Source organism: Lissotriton helveticus, chromosome 8 (genome assembly GCF_964261635.1).
Source record: "Lissotriton helveticus chromosome 8, aLisHel1.1, whole genome shotgun sequence".
NCBI lineage: Eukaryota > Metazoa > Chordata > Amphibia > Caudata > Salamandridae > Lissotriton > Lissotriton helveticus.
The window spans coordinates 377222416-377244640 of NC_136069.1; positions in this window are offsets into that span (position 1 = coordinate 377222416).

A 22225-nucleotide genomic window follows, 5' to 3' on the forward strand; every position below is an offset into this window, starting at 1 on the left:
TAAGGGCGTAAATCTTTATAATGTTACTTTTTAACCAGTTTAGCATGCCCACACAGGTTGTGCTCATATGTCCACTAGGGGTGGGGGAAGAGTTCCTACCCGCCAGCAGAGTTTTGCCCACTTTGTGCATAGCGTGGAGTTCAACAAAACTCTGTGAAGTGGTGGAAAAAATGTTCTCTTATGTGGCTCGCCAACATTAAGTTGATGAGTGCTCATGAGAAAAAATTGCGTGCTAGGCCTCCTCCCGATGAGATTTCTGAACACGGGCATCAGGTCATGGGCGTTCGCGTTGAGAAATCTTCCGCTTGTGTTGGGGAAGCCGCCGCTCCAGTAGAATGTCTACTCAAGCGGCACAAAGCAGCTATGCCCTCTGCACGACACAGAGTGCCATTTGGCAGATTTTACAGCAAAGGACAAACACCTGGCGCTTAAAATCACTGTGAGAAATGCAACTTAGTAGACTTCGCCACAGGCGGAACTCCACAGAGAGCGGCAGAGTTTTTGCAGCACTTTGTGGAGTTGCATGGAGTAGAATCTGCGAACTCCGCCCAGGTCTAAAGTGCATATTGGGCTAATTGTTATTTTTTTAAATTGTAAGCTTAAATAGAAGTATCATTACATTTAAAAAAATTGTTTTATAAAGCAAGATCATTGGGTCTTGCTTTTGGCTTATAGTTGTCTTTTTGTGGAAATAGCTAAAAAAACATTTTTGAATTTTTGGGCTTTGGCGATCATATTGGTGCATCTAAAAAGTATTTGTAAATTTAGTTTTGCATTGTTGCAATTTTTATTTTATTCAGGGTTTGGTTAGTAGTGACATTTAATGGAGTATTGGTTTAACTGAGACTTTTGGTGAGTTGTTCCTAACAAAATCACCAAAAATCACCTAAACTTCAGCTAGGACTTTTTAAAAAACATACTTTTTAATAGCAGTTTCAAAAATGCCAATTTATTTCAAATGTTTTAAAAACAGGAGAGTAATGCATGTTAATGTTTAGAGAGATTAATAGTGGAAGATGTGTGCAATCTTTTCCAGGTAGTCTGAACCCAACATTGAAAACTGTTGGATTTTGGCCAATAGTCTATCAGATATTTCTTGAAACTCAAGGAATCAGAATACCTGTTAAAGATTGCACCTCTCTCATTTCCTGAAATGTTGTTATTTTTTTTTTAATTTCTAGGCATTGAAACAGGTTTGGGTGATGTTTACCATAGAACTGTTAAAAGATGTATGCCAATCCTCGATGGCATTGTTTGCCTTTGCACCTCCCTGTATGCCGGCTGAGTAGCAGTTCCACCATTCAATTGGAAAGCAAGATTTTCTCTTGTGACCTGACCAGCTTAGATGGCCAATCCATGTATGATCAAAAAAATTTAAAAGTTTTTTCAATTTTTCTTCATTTGTCTAAACAATACGATTGTAAATTTGATGTGCATAACTCATCCACACATTCGGGAGGTATAAAACACAAAGGATTTCTTTTTTAGTCTGATATTGACCAGAATCATTTTGCAGCAGTTTTACCTACCCTATTATCAATAGCCTCTAGGTCACATGGGAGGAGTGCGGGGCATGTTTGTAGTCACACACTAGCACAGGTATAGCAATATTGTCAGGTAGATGAGGCGCCAAGGAGAGGGGGAGAAACAGTAAATAATCATAAAGTGAGGAGTTATCCTCCTGCTCATGCCAGGTACGCATTTGGAATCTTGGGTCACTTAGTTCGTCATGGGTAACATGTCTCTGTCCACACCTACTCAATTTGCTTTTCACCACCCTTCTGGTGCCAGGTACTGCCAGGAACAGGCTTATTTATCTTGCTGCTTACCTGTTCCGTATTCGGATCATCATTATGACCACTACGTCAGCGCACCACAGCATGTTAGGACCACTAACCCCCCATGGGATATGTAGAGCCATAGGCTGGGTCATATGATTGTGTGCAGTCCCACTATATTGGTCTAATCAAGGAATGCACCAGTACTATACAAAACAAATGTCAGGCTTTTGTATGTGTTCTCCCCAATGGTAATCACTAGTCTTTTATCTGGTCTGTATATATAGTTTTTTATTGGTAATGAGGATATTTTTAAGTCAGAGACAAATCAACCAAGTCTCAGTGCCTATAGACTGGGCTACAAGGATCATATCTCATAGCAGATATGGGTGCATAATTATTCCAATGGTGAATAGTTACTGTTGTGGTGCTAGTTTAAATGTTGAAAGGTTGAATATATGAAAGCCAATACAGAGAGATTGTTTGCTAGGTGGAGGAGAACACATCTGACTATGGTATAAGGAATTGAGTTCGGACCATGGGATGTCATTGTTTAATCCTGTAAGGTGGGTGCTTAGTATATACACACACTGTTGTACTTGCTTCAGTAGTAATTTGGTCATGTTTGGTTTTGTATCGATCTTTTCAATAACTGTATAGTTAAGGTTGTTCTCTGATTGATTATTTGAAAGACAATGTGCTGCTAGGCGAGTTGTAGTGTGTTGGCAATGAATGATACTGAGGTCTTCGCCTATACAGATCTTCACTTTCCTGAAAGCCATCCCTATGTGTATTTTATTGCAGGAGCACCTAATTAGGCACGCCACATTAGTATAATTAAAATTAGTGTGGCACCTCTGTTCCCATGGGGTGTTGAGGCCTAAATCATTGGTTTTTGTAGGTGTTGTGAAGCGACACACTGAGCATGTACCACAAGGAAAATGTCCCATTACTTTTGGGAAATTCCAAAGGGTATTTTGTGCCTCATTGTCCTGTTTAGGTTTGGTGTGGACAAGTTTGTCCCTCTGACTTGCATTCTTTTAGAAAGAGAATAATAGTTTTTCACAGGGTAGTTTACCACTATTGAGGATCCGCCAAGGTTTTGTGATGATCTATTTGATGGCATTAAAGTTGTTATTATAAGTGCTTACACAAGTCAATTGTGTCTGGGACGATTTCTTCTCATCTTCCAACAATGCTTCCCTATGATTGTAACATGCCCGTATGTTAGCCCTATTGATGATCTTTCTGGGATAATGCTGTGCTGCCAAATTTTCAGTTAGGGTGTTTGCCTCTGTTCTATAGTCATTGAGTTTAGAACAATTTCTTTGAATTCTGAGAAACTGTCCTATCAGTAAGGTCTCCCTGAGTGACCGTGGGTGTGCACTTTCAAAATCCAGGAGGCTTTTCTTATCAGGGAACTTTGCATGAATGCTTGTTTTTACTTTTCCTTCTATGTTACATCTAGAAATGCTATCTGGTTTGGTACTCGTGAATTAAAAAAATGGGTTACATGTGTTAAGACAAACAAGGAACTTCTCTGCTTCTTCATTATTACTGTGCCAAATCACCAGGATCTCATCTATATAACAACATCAAATTGTTTCTTTTATGGGTAGCTGTTGTTCAGGTTTAAAGTTAATGCTTGAAAATTGATTTAGTAGATGTTTCATATTCTTTACCTGAGACTGCATTTTTGCTACCAGTGGGTGAAGAAACCAGTCAAAACATTCTGACAAAGTCTCTAACATAGAACATATCCCTGAGACACTAGGTCTCCCAGGGACTGGAACACGTTCTCTATGTATTTGAGGTAGCGTGTAGACGTATGAGATTTGTGGGTTTGGGATAATCAGAAATTCTTTTTCTGTTATCGATCCATTTTTCTTGGCTCTGTCTACTAAGCCTTTTATCTCTCTTGTATTGTGGGCGTTGGACCTGAACTTAGAATATAGTAATTATTCTCATCTTTCAGTAGGGTCATACAGGTTTGGGGAAAATCCTCTTTTGTTTAGATCACAATCACACCACCTTTGTCAGCCTTTTGGATAATTCTATTTGTCCTGTTTTTTTTTATATATAAGACTGGATTTCTCCTCTTTAGAGAATTTATGATAGTAATTATTTTTTGGGTTAAATAATTTGATATTTGTACTCACAGCTTCCTTGAATGTATGATTTCTGGTGGTATGGCAGTGATTGGGAATAAAAAGGATTTCTTTTTTAGTCCTTTGTATCCTGGTTCAGGGTCTGAAAACAAGTTTTTAACCTAACTTTCTGAAAACATTTGCCCATTTCACTGCACAATTGAAATTTGTCAGTGTAGATAGTGGGGGTGAAACCAAGGCCTCTGTTTAGTAATTTCAGTTCTCCTGCCAAGAGTATATCTGTTGAAAGATTAACCACTAGGTTGATGTTGTCTTCTCAATGATTTTGGTCACCACACGTTAGTTTGTCTGCATGTACTTCAAGCAGGTATCACATGTGCTCATACCTTTATGCCATGATGCTTGTTTTTAGTCTAGAGTTGTATGCACATTGACTACCACAAATATTTTCTCTAAAAGGTGCTGTTTCACTCCCCGATTTAAAGGGATGACATTGAGAGTGCACCACGTATGTGCATCTGAACCATGTAACTACACAAACATAAGCCAACTTTGTGGCCAATTATGATGGCGGGCTGAAAGCCTAAGACCGACAGTCGGAGCCTTTCCAACTGCCTTGGAGGTTTTGCAACCGACTTGGTCGGTTTGCGTTTCGACCGCCGGATTACGATGTTCGCGGTCGGAACGTACACCAATCAGTCATTCCGACTCTGTTCCAACCGGCCCTCTGAGTATTCCTGTCAGTCAGAACTGAACCGTAACACCCTATGGACTGCGTTTCCACCATCTGGATTCTGGTTTCGGTTTTCATCAGCCTTTTCGGGCCGGCCATTCTAACATGGAAAGGCTGTCGGATAGTAACTTTGGGGCCCCCCTTGCTCCACAGCCTATGGTTGGTGTCCGAGGGGGTACCTATGGTACACCACTGTAAAACCCTGCACTGTATGGCAGGCACCATGGGGGGCCTGCGACAGGGTGCAGGGGTTTACACTCGCACACCATTTGTCCATAGGAGCCTGTGTTACATCCAGTTTATGGCCTTAACACAATCTCCCATAGAGAACAATGGGAATCTGACTGGAGGTTGCTCGGTCTTGAGTCTCAGACGGTGTTGGTCGGAGTCAATTCCACCCGACAGCGGAATGAGCCCCTATGTGAAGAAGGGAACGTGACCTGAACAAGGGCACAATTGTCCTTTTGCATGGCAGATATATGTTTTGCCCTGACCAAATTTAGTTAGGTTTGACTGACTGTTAGAAATGGGGGTATCTAGTTGGCAGTTGTAGGTATCTTTGTCCAAATAGGGACTTTGGCTTCTAGTCAGGGTATGGTAGATACACACTTTAGATAACCCCTGCTCACCCCCTTGGTAGCTTGGCACGAGCAGACAGGCTTATGCCAAAGGAAATGTGTAAAGTATTTGTACCAACACTCACAATAACACAGTGAAAACACCACAAAAAGACACCACACCAGTTTAGAAAAAGAAAGTATCTTTATCTAAACTAAACAAGACCAAAACGACAAAAATCCAACATACACAGTTAAAAATATGAGGTTTTAAGAACGTGTACAATAGAAAACTATGGTTGCGTGACTTTTCACCAAAGTAGCTGTAGATGCGTCAAAGTTCCAAAGCCAAAAAGTCGGAAAACAAAAAGATGCAACATTCCTGGGATCTTGGGGAGGCGATGCAACAGTTCTGCTACACGCAGAGAGCGAGTGGCTTAGAATCCAGTCTGTATGGGGAGTGATGTGTCGATTCTTTGTGACGGATCCGGTTAGCAGGTGATGCGTTGGGAAAGCGTGCCGCACAGGTACGATGCGTGGAAATCCGTGATGCGTCAGTGATCAATGTAGTGGTGTCAAGCGGCACTGTGTCGGTCCTCTTCAACCGCGATCCCTCGATGCATCGATTGTAGCAGTTCTTCACATTTCTTCTTTCTTCCAGCTCTCAAACAGCAGCAACAACCTCCAGAGCCCCAAAACTGGCACAGGCACCTCTTGGAAGGCTAGAACTCATAGCGCAGAGTTCAGGGGAGCTGGGGGTGAAGTCTTTGTGTCCCTGAGACTTCAGAACAGGAGGCCAACTTACTTCAAGTCCTTGGAGATCTCCTTCAAGCAGGGGACACAGCACGCAGCAAAGTCCTTCTCCTGTCCTTGGCAGAAACAGCAACTGGAGGCCAACCCCAGACACACGGCAAGGGCAGTACTTCTCCTCAGTCTCTCCAGCTCTTCTCCTTGGAAAAGGATCCTCTTGAATTCTAGGAATGATCTAAAGTCTGGGGTTTTGGGTCTGACACTTATACCCCAAAATGTATTTGTTCTCTTTGTGCAAGGGGCTCTGAGCCCAGTTCAAATCAGTTCTGGGGGGCACGCTGCAAGAGCACAACAACATCCATTGTCAGTGTGAGACATGGGTCCAGACACACCACAGGGGGGCAGAGCCCTATTCAGGTACAGGTGCTACTCCTCCCACCACTCCAAATGCAGATCAGGCCTATACCGCCTAGTTCTGACTCATCCAGACTCCTGGAGCCACTGCACCTCCCCAGCCCCTGTCACTCCAAAGCCAGATAGTCAATCCACAAACAGGCAGAGGCACACAGGATGGATGAACAAGAAAATAGCCACTTTCTAAAAGTGGTATTTTCAAACACACAATTTAAAAACCATCTTTACTAAAAGATGTGTTATTAAAACTTGAGTTCAGGGATACCAAACTCAATTTTTCCATCTTATCCCTATGGGAAGATATGCTTGTAAAATGTTACAAAGCATTCCCCATTCTGTCCTATGAGGAAAGATAGCCTTTCAATAGTGAAAAACGAAATTGGCAGTATTTCAATATCAGGACATGTTACACACACTAGTACATGTCCTACCTTTCACATACACTGCACCCTGCCCAGGGGGGTACCTTGGGCCTACCATAGGGGAGACCTATATGTAAGAAAAGGGAAGGTTAGGGTCTGGCAAGTGGGTGCACTTGCCAAGGCTACATGGCAGTTAACAGACTGCTCACAGGCATCGCAGTGGCAGGTCTGAGACATCTTTTATTCAGGGCTACTCATGTGGGTGGCACAATCAGTGCTGCAAGCCCATTATTACCAGCCCTGGCAAACTCAGTGCACTTTACTAGGGACATACTGGTAAAACAAATACACCAATCAGGGTGAACCAATCACAATATCAATTTACACAGAGAGCATATGCACTTTAGCACTGATCAGCAGTGTTAAAGTGCCCAGAGTCCTATAGCCAACAAACACAGGTCAGAAAAAAATAGGAGGAAGAAGTAAAATGTTTGTGGATAATCCTGCAAAAAGGGCCATTTCCAACACTTACATTACAAAAAATAGTCTAAGGGCATAATTTACAAGTCCTGACGAAAACCCTGGGCCTAATGGCATCTCTCATGTAGGGCTGAAACATGTTCACTTAACATGTAGGGCACATGACTGTTATCTCCACAACACCCCCCATTCTATTATTGTCTTAATCATATCAGAAACATCGTGAATAAAGGGATACCTTGGTGTTTTAAGGTATTTTTAGCTTAAGACTTAAGACCCATGTTGGTCATGGCTGGAGTTGGGAATAGTAAATCTGCCCCCGTTTCAGTTTCCCATACCTTCCCCTAGTTAGCCCTGAGTGGAGTTGGGAATAGTAAATCTACCCCCCCCCCCAGTTCCCACCACCTTCTTCGACTTGGAACCTGGCTGGAGTTGGGAATGATAAATCTGCCCCCCTCGTTCTAGTGTCCAGCACCTTCCCCAAGTTGGACCTGACTGGAGTTGGGATTGGTAAATCTGCTCCCCTTCCAGTGTCCGACACCTTCCTGAGTAGACCCAGGCTGGAGTTGGAAATTGTAATTTTGCCCCCGTCCCAGTATCCAGCACCATCCCTGAATTGCCTTCACTGTAGTAATAATAACCAAACTGCCTCTTTCTAAACCAAGCTTCTCTCAGATGTCCCGACACATGTTACAACTAATGTAAAAAAATTAATTAATTTAAACGAAAAAATTATTTTAACTGAAATCACTTCAGGAAAAAATAATTTCTATTATCTATGGTAATCCAAAGAATTGATTGTTCTCTGTGAAAAGTTCAGCTCTTCCTCAGAACTTACTTGAGGGTCTATGGTAAATATTGTTTGAAAATTGATATAATCTGTTTGAGGTGAATATTGTCCATGCCAATCTTAATAAAAAAAGAAATACTACTTACATTTACAGATAAATGGCAGTGTATTGTTAATTTCGCTATGGTTGCCTGCCCTTCTCTCACTGCTGCATGTGGTCTCCTCACAGGTCAGTGTAACACACAAGTGGTGGACACCCTTTTTTCTAATAAGTTAATTGTGAAACAGTAGTTTTAAACAAAATATGCACTGGATTTGTTTACAAATAAATGATGACTGAACTTGTAAATTAAATTGATTTTAGGTGATGTGTGTGCCGTCTTGGAGACAGTGGTCTGCCACCGCGGTAGGGGAGCCGTTAATTAATGTTTTAAAAATGTGTTCTTTTTGCATATTTTGCTAATTTGTGATTTGTGTAAATGATTTATTTTATTTCCATGATTAAACAATTTTTTGTTAATGTACTTTTTAAAGGGAAGTAAATGTATTGTTAAGTCCTCTGTGGTAAACATATGTGTGATAAAGGTAGTGTTAATTACATTGAATGATAATGGACAGTAAAAGCATGCATGGTAAAGACATATGTGTAGTAAAGGCATGTGTGGTAAAAACTACATGGTCGAAGCATGTGTGATTAAGCAATGCGTTGTAATGTCATAAACCCATAGAGGAGGCTTCATATCACACAACCTCAACATCGTCTCCTACGCCGACGACACCCAGCTGATCCTCTCACTCACCAAGGACCACGCCACCGCAAAAACCAACTTCCACGAATGACAGTCGTCTGAAGCTAAACTCAGACAAGACAGAGGTCCTCATCCTCGGCTACACCCCCTCTGCCTGCGATGACTCTTGGTGGCCGGCTGCTCTGGGAGCCGCACCGACCACCAACGCAACCTGGGGTTCATCGTGGACTCATCGCTCTCAATAACCCAGCAAGGCAACGCCGTCTCCTCGTCCTGCTTCAACACCCTCCGAATGCTTCGCAAGATCTACAGATGTCCTCACCAGAACCAGAAGGACTGTCACCCAGGCCCTCGCCAGCAGCAGACTGGACTACGGCAACGCCCTCTACACAGGAGCCAGGCCAAACTCCAAAAAAAGACTACAACGCATACAGAACGCCTATGTATGCCTCATACTCAACATCCCCCACCACAACCACATCACAGCCCACCTGAGAGACCTGCACTGGCTCCCAGTCAACAAGAGGATCACCTTCAAGCTCCTCATCCACGCTCACAAAGCACTCTACAACGCCGGTCCAGCATTCCTCAAGAAACGACTCACCTTCTACACCCCGAACCGCCAGATTCGCTCTGCTGACCTCGCCCTCGTTCCACACATCCACAGGACGACCACCGGCGGCAGATCATTTTCCTACCTCACCACCAAGACATGGAACACCGTCCCCACTCATCTGCGACAGATCCAGGACCTGCTGACCTTCAGGAGACGTCTCAAGACCTGGCTGTTCAAACAGTAGCTGCAGCACCCCCCTCAGCACCTTGAGACCCTCACGGGTGATTAGTGCGCTCTACAAATGCTTGATTGATTGATTGATCGATATCCTCCAGACAAGGATCAGTGAAAGTTTCTTCTTGGTTTAGCAAAATATTATGCTAACTATTATGCTAAGTTCATTGATAATTCTTTTGATATTTTGCAGCAACTGAGAGAATTAATGAAAAAGGGTCAGACGTATGTTTGACCACAACTATGTCAAAAAGATTTTGATGACATCAAACTATTTTTGTGGGCTACAGAGGGTTCAGTCCTGGCTGTTATTGTTGTAAAATGTGGAATCCCTTACAGACTGTAAGATGCTATGTGGAATTCCAGTGAGATCAGTTGAGATTGTGGCTGCCCTGCAGTATGGTTGGTGATCTTTGTAATGGATGACTTACTGGAATAAACAACAAACAATTAAGCTAACTGTTGGCCAGCCTATTCAATATACTTTAAAATTTGGCGACGACCAGAACCTGATAACTCAGGTGTGGATCATCAACATAAGGACCCACAAAGGATATTTTTACATGTATGCTCCTGATGAGTGGATGGCACTACATCTGTTGTAAATTCTCTGCACATTCAGGGTGACAAGGAGGAAACTTAATTTTGACATGGCTGATTTGGATGAGCTATGAAACTCTACTGACTGCGCTACTAGATGCTCTAAATACATTAAGAAGTGTGTATAAATTACTATTTTCCAAGGCATCTAAATTAAATTTGTTGATCGTAATATAGCACAACCTATTTGGTTTTCTTCAAACTGCTTACCGTTTGCACTGGAATTTCAGCAGAGGAGAATCTTGACGTAGAATCTTGTATAATTTGAAAGCAAAAATTATCTTGCTACTCTCCGCTTCCTACTCATTTGCACAAGTGCACTACAATGCCACAATGTACCTTTCGTATTTCTGCATCATGGTGACCACGTGACACGTCATGATGTGATCGGGAACCGGAGGGAGAAAGGGAAGATGTTATGAAACTTCAAATAAGAATACCCCTGATCGTTGCCATTCGAATATCTGGGGGTACTGCGATCCGCTCTGTGAATCTAGGGCAAATTTATGAGGGTTTGCGACATGCTTGCACCACACAATGTGATACATGCGTGACGCAAACCTCTAGGTAAGATTTATGAAGTCACGCAAAACCCCCTTGCGTGGCTTTAAATGGCCTTATAAATATGGGCTAACACAAAGCAGCGCAATTTTCTGTGTTGCATTACACTGCGCAAGAGAGGTGTTCTATTGGCATTGCGATGGGTATTCCCAAGCAAATCTCATGGTTTTTGCCACCTTACCAGATTTGCCAACCCCGAGGAATGCGGCAAAAAGATACGACAGGTGAGGTGTAACGAGCAGGAATATATTTATTTTACCTCGTTATTCCCTCTTTCTATGGGTGCTGCATTCTGCAGCACATATAGAAAGAGGAAAGAAAGAGGAAAACACCTCTATAGATAGTTTTTGTGCAGGAAATTGCTCCTTCCTGCACAAAAACAATCCTCCCTAGAACACAGGCACACTTGCACCATGCTGCGTTGGCAGGCCCGGACTGGCTGTTGCGGGCACCGGGCAATCCCCCGGTCGGCCGCATGGGTGGGGGCCGGTTTTGGGCCCCAGGGGGCCGTTTTTGTTACAGGGCCGTTTTTGCAGCATAGCTGCAAAAACGGCCCTGTAACAAAATCGGCCGAAAACCGGCCCTCGCAAAGAGTGCGGTCGCACCCCCAGGGGAGAGGGGGGGTCGGCAGAGCACTTTGCCAGGGCCGATTTCGGTCCCCAGTCCGGCCCTGTGCGTTGGCATTAGACTGCCGAAATGGGCCAGCACAAGCACAAGTTACCTGGCTGCGCTTCCCTGCGTCACAGGGAAAGGTCCCTGTGACACAGGGAAGTGCAGCCAGGTAACTTGCTGTGCTGCCCTGCGCCACAATTACTGTAAAATATGCCCCCTATTTGCACAAAGGCAGAGACTGGTGGTCAATACCTAATAACTTGAACAGCATTGTAAAGATTGTTTTTTTTTTAAACGCCGTGCGATCGAGCGTTTCAGTTGCACTTCAGCATTGTTAACTTCTATTTCTGTAAAAGGGGACCCAATACTCCCTTGGAAACAATGAAAGAAATTATTTGAATCCTATTTGGTGGTCATGGGGGGAGAAATTTTCAGCATCAGGAAAACAGGCAATACTGTTCCACAGTTTGTGCTTAGAAGGCAGCAATATATATGAAAGCCTGAATAAAATACATAGGCCCTGGTGTTGGTGAACCTGTGAAATGCACCAAAAACCACCAATTTCAGGAGAAGCTGCTAGCTAAGAATCCTGATCTTAAGGAGGCAAATCATGCTAGTGAATGCTGTGGAAAATACTTTAATATGGGTTTGAGAATTTCGTGACAGTCAAAATAATGACACTGTAAATTCTGTTGATTTAATGGAAGAACCTTCAGTAAAAGGATAGAAATACGGGGGTAAATAAATAAGAAATCCAACAAGGAATTCACAAAGGCAAGATGATGATAAAGAATTATGATTCAGATGCTATATATGTGCCCGCTACCCCACAAGTTACCGGTTTCTTGTGGAGAGATCTCGCAGAGACGACATGAGCTATCGCCCCCACACCCACCTTAACCTACTCTAAATCTGACAACAAACTAGGATGAAGATGGGAGTGGGGAACGTAGTTAAAGAATGGCAGGATGATGTTGGGATGGTAGTAGAGGACGTCCCTCTGATCTGTTGAACCATGGGCACCCGCTGGACAGGGAGACAAGGGAACACCTGTTAGCAACTGTGCAAACAAACTGTGTCAATCACTAACATACACTCATGCGGTAGTCGGTGGTTACCTCAGGCATGGACGTCATAGGTCTGCCATCTTCAAAAGTAAAAAAGGAAAGAAAGGCAAGTCACCGTAACACGCGCTCCTGCGCTATGTGCAACAAAATTAAACAGCGCTCCTGCGCTATAGTAAAGAGAACCCAAAATAAAATAAGCACGGTGAAGAAATGTAAGGGAAAGGTAACACAAGGAAGCGTTCCTGCGCAAGGTATAGTACTCTCAGCAATCGCCCAGTGTTCCAGGGCATAGAAATGAGAACCAGTGCTACCAGAAGGCCAGACAGGTTACCAGCAAGAACCCCAAGCGCTTTAGCGTGACAATGCTGTAACCCTAAAATATGAGCGTGGGCATAACAAAGTCATAGTCACGAATATAACCCCAAGCGCTCCAGCGCGGCAATGCTGTAATCCAGGAATATGCGCATGGGCAAAAGACACTGTCACAAAAATAACCCCAAGCGCTCCAGCACGGAAATGCAGTCACACAGGATATGCGCTCTAGCGCTGTGTTGTAGACAAGGACTAGCGCTCCCGCGCAGCAATGCGGATTACCTAAGGAAGTATCCATAAGTGGCTGTCCAGCATAGGAATCAGTGCGGGCGTCAACACGAAGCGCCGGACCGGGGGAAACCGCAGCTGTTAACGGATTCCCCCAGCTGTTATCGGATTCCCCCGGAAGTGATGATGACGTCAGAGCGGTTCCAGTAGGATGGCTGGACCGCTAACCTGCAGGAAACCGGAAGCGAGGATATCGCGTCCCGCAAGAGTCAGCGCCAAGCACACACAATCATCAGGTGACAGGGAAGGGGGCATACAAACGGAACAACAACAGCACCCCCACCCAAAACAGAACCCCCGCCCGCAACAGCAGAATAACACAGGGGTGGCAGGGAGAGGGCTGAGCGGGTGACTGACATGGAAGGCATGAACCAACCTGGAAGCGTGGCGTACATGCGACAGGGGCTCCCAGGACTTCTCCACCGGACCATACCCCTTCCAGTCGAGTTTACCCCGGGTACGAAGGGAACCAAGAACGGCCCTAACCTCGTACTCAATGTGATCATCCCTAAGAACTGGAGCAGGAGGGGAGGACACATTGCACTCAGGTTGAACAGGACGTAGAAGGGAGACATGGAAGACTGGGTGTATTTTCATTTGAGGAGGCAATAAGAGCTTCATGGACACACGATTGATTACCTTCTCAATTACGTAAGGACCCACAAAACGAGGCAACAGTTTCTTGGGGCCGTGCATATTGAGGTTCCGAATGGAGAGACACACCCTGTCTCCTTTCTTGTAGGTGGGTTCCTCCTTGCTGCTATTGTCCGCGTACTGTTGGTAGTACTCCTTGGTCTTGGCTAGCTCAAACTGGGCCTGCTGCCTTAGTGTGCAGAGCTTGGCGTGGTACATCTGAACCGTGGGCAAGGGACTGTTCTGTGGTTCTTCCCATTGCATAGTTCTGGGATGCTTGCCCTGGAGGCAGTAGAAGGGAGACATACCAATGGCAGAATACTTGTTGTTGTTAAAGACGAATTCCACCATCCAAAGTACTTCTGCCCATTCCTTTTCTGCTGACAGAAGCAAGCAACGGAGGTACTGCTCCATGGTGTGGTTGGTTTCTCTCGGCTTGGCCGTCGGTCTGAGGGTGGTACGCTGATGACAAACGAACGTCCAATTCCATGGCAGCACACACCTCATTCTAGAAACGAGACACGAACTGCGAACCCCGGTCTGTTATCACCACAGATGGTATGCCATGCAGTCTAACCACGTTCTGCAGGAAAATTACCTCTAATTCGGCTGCCGTGGGTAATTTTTTCAACAGTACAAAATGAGCCATTTTCGTGAGGTGATCCTTTATGGTAAGGACAGTAGTGTACCTGGACGTGGTGGTTGGCAATTCTACTACAAAATCCATGGAAATGGTATGCCAGGGATGAAGAGGAACAGGAATGGATGCAGCAGCCCAATGTATGGTCCAGACATGTTCTTTCCCTGGGCACACATGGCACAACGCGCAATATGTACCCTGGAGTCATCTTCCAATGTGGGCCACCAGAAATGTCTCTGTAAAAGGTTCACAGTCTTGTGATATCCCAGATGGTTGGACAGAACATGGTCATGACACATGTACAGGGCCTGCTGTTGACGAGCCACAAGAGGAAGGTAGTACTTGTCTCCCTTATACCAGAACCCATTCTGTGTGGTCACTCGTTTGTTGTCCTCCGCCAAGGAAGACGGATTGATCCATGTGATGTTGTCCTGGAGCCGGGAGAGGAAATCAGAAGACAGCGCAACACCCTGGAAACATTGTTCGGGAATGATGGGTAATGGCACAGGAGCAACACAGAGTTTTTGGTGTCTTCAAGGTGAGATAGAGCGTCAGCCTTGACATTCTCTTTTCCTGGTCGGTACGTGATGCGGAAATCGTACTTGTTAAAAAACAGAGTCCATCGTAATTGTCTAGATGTGAGGGCACGGGGCGAGTGAAGGAATTGTAGATTCCAGTGATCTGTGCAGATCACTACAGGATGTTTGGTGTCTTTCAGGTAGTGGCGTCATTCTTCGAACGCCATCTTGATGGCCAAAAGCTCTCGGTCAGAGATGGTGTACTTGCGTTCGGCTGGTAGGAGTTTCCTAGAATAGAACGCTACAGGGTGTAGAAGACCAGTCTCAACATCCCTCTGTGACAGCACACCCCCTAACGTGTCCTGTGAGGCATCGGCCTCCACGGAGAGTGGCTGTTCGGAGTCGGGGTGCCTCAGAACGGGGTCTGTGGGGAATTTCCATTTTAGCTCCTGAAAGGCGTGCTCGGCCTTGTTATCCCAGCAGAATTGTACCCCCTTGCCTAGCAAGCAAGTGATGGGAGTAACAATCCTGGAGAAGCGGCGGTAGTAATTGGAAAATCCCAGAAACCTCTGTTTGTGTTTCATCGTGGTTGGAGACGGCCAGTGCAAGATAGCTTCTACCTTCTAGTTGTCCATTTGGATACCAGCTGGGGTGATGATATGTCCTAGGAATTCGATAGACTCAGTATGAAAGATGCTTTTCTCTAGTTTGACGTACAAACCATGTCATCCGAGCTGTTGGAGGACAGTGCGTACATGTTAGACATGGTCTGCCATGTTCTGAGTATATATCAGTATATCGTCTATATATACGATTCAGGAAATGTTGATGAAGTCCCTCAAAGCTTCGTCGATGAAAAACTGGAACACCGCGGGGGCATTGCGGAGTCTGAAAGGCATGACCTGGTATTCAAAGAGGCCGAATTTGGCCATTAATGCTGTCTTCCATTCGTCACCCTTCTGGACTCTGACTAGATGGTAGGCCCCCCTACAATACAGTTTGGTGAAAATGGAGGCGTCTTTTACCTTGTCCAGTAGGTTGGAAATCAGCTGCAGTGGGTACCTATTTTTGATGGTGATGGCGTTCATAGCCCTGAAGTCGATACACATCCTGAGATCCCCCTCCTTCTTGGCCACGAAGAAAAGAGGTGAGGATACAGGTGATCTAGAATGGCATATGAACCCATTCCTCAGGTATTCATCCAGGTAGGAGCAAAGGTGCTCGTTTTCCTTTTATCCAGCTACAAGGAAGCGTGGATCCCGGGACCAGATCAATCCTGCAGTCGAACGGATGGTGAGGTGGAAGGGTGTTGGCTCCCTTCTTGTCGAACACAGTGACCAGGTCAAGGTATACTTCTGGTTCGATGTCCTGCGTGGTTATGCCGGTTCCAGTCATGGATAGAGTATGGGCCTGTATGGTACGCACACAAGAGGAATTGGTGGAATTATAACAAGAGGTGCTGCAGTAAGAAGAATCCAAGACTAGGATTCCGGATGCCCAGTCTATCCGTGGATTGTGGCGCACCAGCCATGGCAGGCCAAGAATAACTTGGAACTGGGGGCCATCGATTATGTCAAAACAATGGTTTCTGTGTGTTCATTATTGAAAGCCATAACAAAGTCCTCCGTCTGATACTGGATAAGACCAGAGGTGAGGTCAGTACCGTCCACTGCCTTCACTGTCTCTGGTTTCGGCTTTTTACCGTGACCATACCCAGGTTCTTCATATACTGCGTGTCTACGAAGTTGCTGGTGGCACATGAATCAAGAAGGGCGGTTACCTGCCAGGCCTGCTCCGTCATGGCTCGTAGGTCTACCTCCACACCCAGGTGATAGCTGCCACTGAAAAAGGCAGGAGTTGTTGTCTTGCTGGACGAAGAACCCAGTAGTTGGACCCCACTACCTACTGGGTTTCTCCTTTTCCCGCCTTGTCCGTCTTGGATACAGGCAGTGCAAAGGGCCTTTTTACCTTTGGCTCGGGTAGGTTTTACAGGGCATTCCCTGATGAAATGCCTGTTTTTCCACAGTACAGGCATTGTTTCTGTTGTCTCCTTTTCTCCCTTTCCTCATTGGTGAGAGGTCCTCGTATACCGCCTATCTGCATCGGTTCAGGTATGTCACCGGAAAGGGTGGGCTTGTCTTTGATTTTATCCTTGAAGGACAGCAACCAATTGTCGCCTTCCTTGGCTTTCTCGTTTCTTCGCTCCTGTAATCTGTAGTTCACCTTGGCCACAAGATCGATGAAAAGACCTATCTCCTCCGGGGGATCCGGCATCTGAGAAATCAGGTCCTTTAGGTCATCGCGCAGGATCCTGTAGAACATGGATACCTTTTTGGACTCAGGCTAGTGTGCTTCTATGACGAGCCTACTGAAGGTCGTGATATAATGGAGCAGATCAGTGTTGCCTGGTTCCAAATTAAGCAGTTTGTTGTCCGCGGCTTGGACAAAGGTGTGACGGGCGAACATTCGCCGCAGTATTTCCTTAAAAATGGGAAATTATAAAGCATGGAGTTGTTGTTTTCCACCAGGGAGATTGACCTTTGTGGGGCATCACCACCCTTACAGGAGAGTATGAATGCGATCTTGGAAGCGTCGTCCGGAAAGGCAGTTGCTCTCGCCATGAAATGCAGGTGGCACTGGTGAAGAAAGACACTGTAATTGGTGCTATCACCGTAGAAGTGTTTGGTTGGAGCTAGTTGTATGGGGTGGAGAGCTATGACCTGTATGGCGTTATCCTGTTGTGTCGAGGAGGAGGCGCCCCATAGGTGAACAAGGGAGGCTGTAACAATCCCTCCTGGCTTACTCTGGCAGTAGGAGAAGGACCCCAGGGACCTGTAACCCCCGCTGCCACTTGACCCTGTAAGGCCGTCATGTCTTGGCGCAGGCTGAGGTTTTCTGCCTGTATGTTTGCAAGCATAGCTGCTATGTCTTACAGCGTGATGTCCGGATGGCTCATGTCATCCGGGCAAGATGGTTAACTTGGGCTTCGTGTTCTGTCCGGTACCCCACAAGTTACCTATTTCTTGTGGAGAGATCTCGCAGAGACAACCTGAGCTATCGCCCCCACACCCACCTTAACCTACTCTAAATCTGACACAAAATTAGGATGAAGTTGGGAGTGGGGAAGGTAGTTAAAGAATGCCAGGATGATGTCGGGAAGGTAGTAGAGGACGTCCCTCTGATCTGATGAACCATGGGCACCTGCTGGACAGGGAGACAAGGAAACACCTGTTAGCAACTGCGCAAACAAACTGTATCAATCACTAACAGACACTCATGCTGGAGTCAGTGGTTAGCTCAGGCATGGACGTCATAGGTCTGCCATCTTCAATAGGAAAAAAGGAAAGAAAGGCAAGTCACCGTAACACGCGCTCCTACGCTATGTACAACGAAATTAAACAGCGCTCCTGCGCTATAGTAAAGAGAACCCAAAAGAAAATAAGAGCTCCGGCGCGGTGAGGAAATGTAAGGGAAAATGAACACAAGGAAGATCTCCTGCGCAAGGTATAGTACTCTCAACAATCGCCCAGTGTTCCAGGGCATAGAAATGAGAACCAGTGCTACCAGAAGGCCAGACAGGTTACCAGCAAGAACCCAAGCGCTCCAGCGTGGCAATGCTGTAATCCTGAAATATGAGCGTGGGCATAACAAAGTCATAGTCACGAATATAACCCCAAGCGCCCCAGCGCGGCAATGCTGTAATCCAGGAATATGCGCATGAGCAAATGACACAGTCACGAAAATAACCCCAAGCCGTGGTATATAAATAAATAATACCGGATCTAGGTTTGACTGGACATAGCAATAACAGATAGCTCAATAAATAAGAGTCAAGATTCGAGGTAGTAGGAGTTTGCAGGTTTAATACAGCATAAGGACAGGAACAGGACAACCTGCACGGGAACAGGATGGCAGCGCTGCCGGGGGCAGGATCAGAATCGGCGTAAGGGAATGGGTAACATTTAATAACAGTGCACCAATATATATACTAAAACAGTTACATTACAATGAATTACAGTAGGCGGAGCAGTGGGTGTGGTCAATAGCAGTCGCGAAAGATAAGGGTGAAAATGGGTGTAACAGGGGCGTATACATAGACATGTGATGTAAACGTAACAGAATATGTCATAAATGGGGCGGAAACATGGAGGGGGCTACCTAAGGAGCCGGGACCTCTAACCTAATGGTGCGCGCAAACTGACAATGACGTGTTACTAGGAGAAGCTGGGGGCTATGAACTCTGTGCTAGGAGCAGAGACTGACGTCTGGAGAGTCAGGGCGACATGTACCTAAACCCTATCTAGTATCTGATGTTTAGAGGACATGTTGATATAAACTAAGAGTCAGGAGGGGAGAGGCTAACGGACTCTAAGACTGGAGCATGCATTATTCTACATGTAGTGCGTGATGAAGAATATGAAATGACCATTAAATGCAGTATTTCTCTTACATGGAGACGTAAAGGCTAGACAATGACGGAAACTATTGATGCGATTCAGTAGCTTAGGAATGCAGAGAAGGAGGGCTGGACTGATAACTAGAATCATAACATACTCTTGGCAGACTCAGAGGCAGAGGCAGGCTGAGCCGGGCACTGTGAGGCAGGAAGTAAGTGAAGGGTCGAGGATACAGGTGGGGGCTGTATCGCTCCTCAGCGAGGACTCAGAAGACAGGAGCTGAATCTGGTGTCCGGGCCCTTTTGAGGCCTAGAAACGGGGACTTTACAATAAAATAACGTGCACACTGAGAAACGTGGCAACGTAACTTTACATAGGCCTGATACTCGTAGCTTTCACGAGAACTGGAAACTGGCATACTAGAGATGGACACAACTGTAATTGCGTCTTTAATCAAACATGGGGATACATATGCATATTTAATCATGCACACATAACATAAGATGGAGGACACGTAGGGACACAGAACATGACAAAATTTACTTTTCCACATTCCCTCCTTGTCACTACGTTTCCATCAGGAAACATCAATATTCATGATACCATCTATCATTTCATACAGTATCATTTGCTCGTCTCGAATTTTCTTGGAACGGGATCTAGGACGGGACTTGGGACTAGGAGCACAAGATGTAGCACAAATGCCGCAAATCGCAGGGCCACATTGTAAACAGAGGCAGCAACTGAATATGATCGCTACTGTAATACCCAGAAATGACAATACTTTCCATCCCCAGGCGGAAATTATATTCCAGAACCAACCGGACCATGTCCAGGTGCCTGGATCTTGGTGTAACATATGGGCAATTTTATGGAGTCTGGTAATAGCTGAATAAACAGACGGTGCGTTATTAGGAATGAAAATGCAGCAACTAGATCCGATGACTCTACATGCCCCGCCCCTATCGGCCAGTATGACGTCAAGGACGAGACGATTCTGGAGCACGACAATTCTCATAAAGGATTGCTCTTCGGTTAAGTTACCTAGAGCAGAAGTAGTCTCAATCACTACTGCTTCAAGTGTTCTGGTTAATCTACGTATCAGTTTACTATTCACAACAGTACCTAAATAGGGGAAGACACCTTTATTGATATCTATGTATTGTTCTAGAGCAGTTTCAGTATAATCGACAATCGGGAAATTTCTCTTGTGTCTAGTATGTACTAGGTGGGAATTCCTATGGTAGTCAGGTGGGGCTAGGAAAACTGGTGGCAGTAGGAAGGCAATGTAACATGTACCATCCCAATCAAGGGGCAGACGAACATATGCGGTCTGACCACAAACAAAATAAGAATGACGTGAAGCTTTAAAAATAGATTTCCCACTGTCACTATACTTGACAATAGTAGTACAATCACTATGGCCTACATGTATGGAACCATTATTTCGGACACATAATTCACCTTTGACTGGTAGTACTGACATAGCAGGTAAGTCTGGAGTAGAATCAGACTGAACATTCAGGACCATAAAACTCGAAGAATAATTACCCAAATTATAAACTTCATTTTCTAGATCTAACCCTGTTCTGTGGGGAAGACCTTGCTTGTCTGGGAAACATGTACTGTTCAGAAAAGACATATCTGTTGAGGATGACGTTAACGTGGACCATGCTCCACACGAACCATTATGTGAAAATGGATAAGGAAAGAGTGGCAGAACTCCCTTCGGTGTCTGGAAAGGGGGGAGTCGACCACACACCCAACAATTTGTGGCATTGCTGGTCTGGTGTGAATAATGTAACATGCGGATAAAAGAGTTATTACGCATAGCAAGACGATAAGAAAGTTCATGAGGAGGCAGATCACTAAACGTGTGCTCTACTGTAACATTGGCAGACTTATTTACATGAGAAACTGAAAAATACAAATAAAATGCATAACTGGTGCAGGAAATCAAAATGCTAAAATATAGCAGAAAACATAATATAATAGTGCAACTTCTAGAGTTCTCACTAACTCTCTCTCTGTGGGGGTCTATTATATACATGTCAGAAACCGGTCTAACCGTTTCACCTAGGGGAGGACTTAGACAATCAAACTGGCTGACTTATTTTACTAGACCTTAGTTTAAGCTTATACTCCTGCTGCGGAGTGTTCTCTAACAGGGAAGGGTTCGTAGCAATGTCTTTTGCGGGACAGTCCTTAAGAATAGTACTTTGGCAGTCTTTAAGATCCTCGGAAATGTTCTTTGAAACAGGTTTCAATCCAAAAAATCTTTTCACATGTGACAGGTGGACCCAGCCCTTCCTGCCTTCCAGCTTGACGGCAGTACGGGTGGCCAGGAGGACCTGTCGGGGTTCCTTCCAGCGAGGCTCCAGCGGACTTGAACGATCAAAGTTCCTGACCAAAACCATGCATCCGGGAACGATTTCATGCGGTGCCACCTCGGTATTGTCTGGAAATGCGGCAGCAACCTGTGAACGACAAGAGTGTAGGGCAGACATCAAGGAAGCTAGGTAATCTGTCAGCATATTACTTGAAACATCGGTAATACTTCGAGGTCTAGGTGTACCCCACATGTTAGGGGGGCGGCCGAATACGACCTCATAAGGGGACAGACCTGATCTGGAATGTGCGACCATGCGCATATAAAACAGAGCAACTGGCAGAGCTACTAGCCAGTCCACACCTTTCTCTTTACATACTTTTGCAATTCGGATTTTCAGGGTCTGATTATGTCTCTCTACGAGACCGGCTGCTTCTGGATGGCGTACACAATGGAACTTCCACTGGTACCCTAACAAAAGGGAAACATGTTTCATCAACTCGGATGAGAATGGCTGGCCGTTATCAGAATATACGACTCTAGGGAGTCCGTAGCGGGGGAAGAATTCACGAACCAACTGCTTGGCAGTGGTCGCGGCTGTGTAATCTGGGACCGGATATGCTTCTGTCCACCTGGACAAAGCGCATACAACTACAAGGACATACTTGAAACCTCGACATCGCTCCATCTGAATATAATCCATTTGGAGGACTTCAAAAGGGTGGTCAGGGGGCTGGAAACCACCTTGTTCCACCGG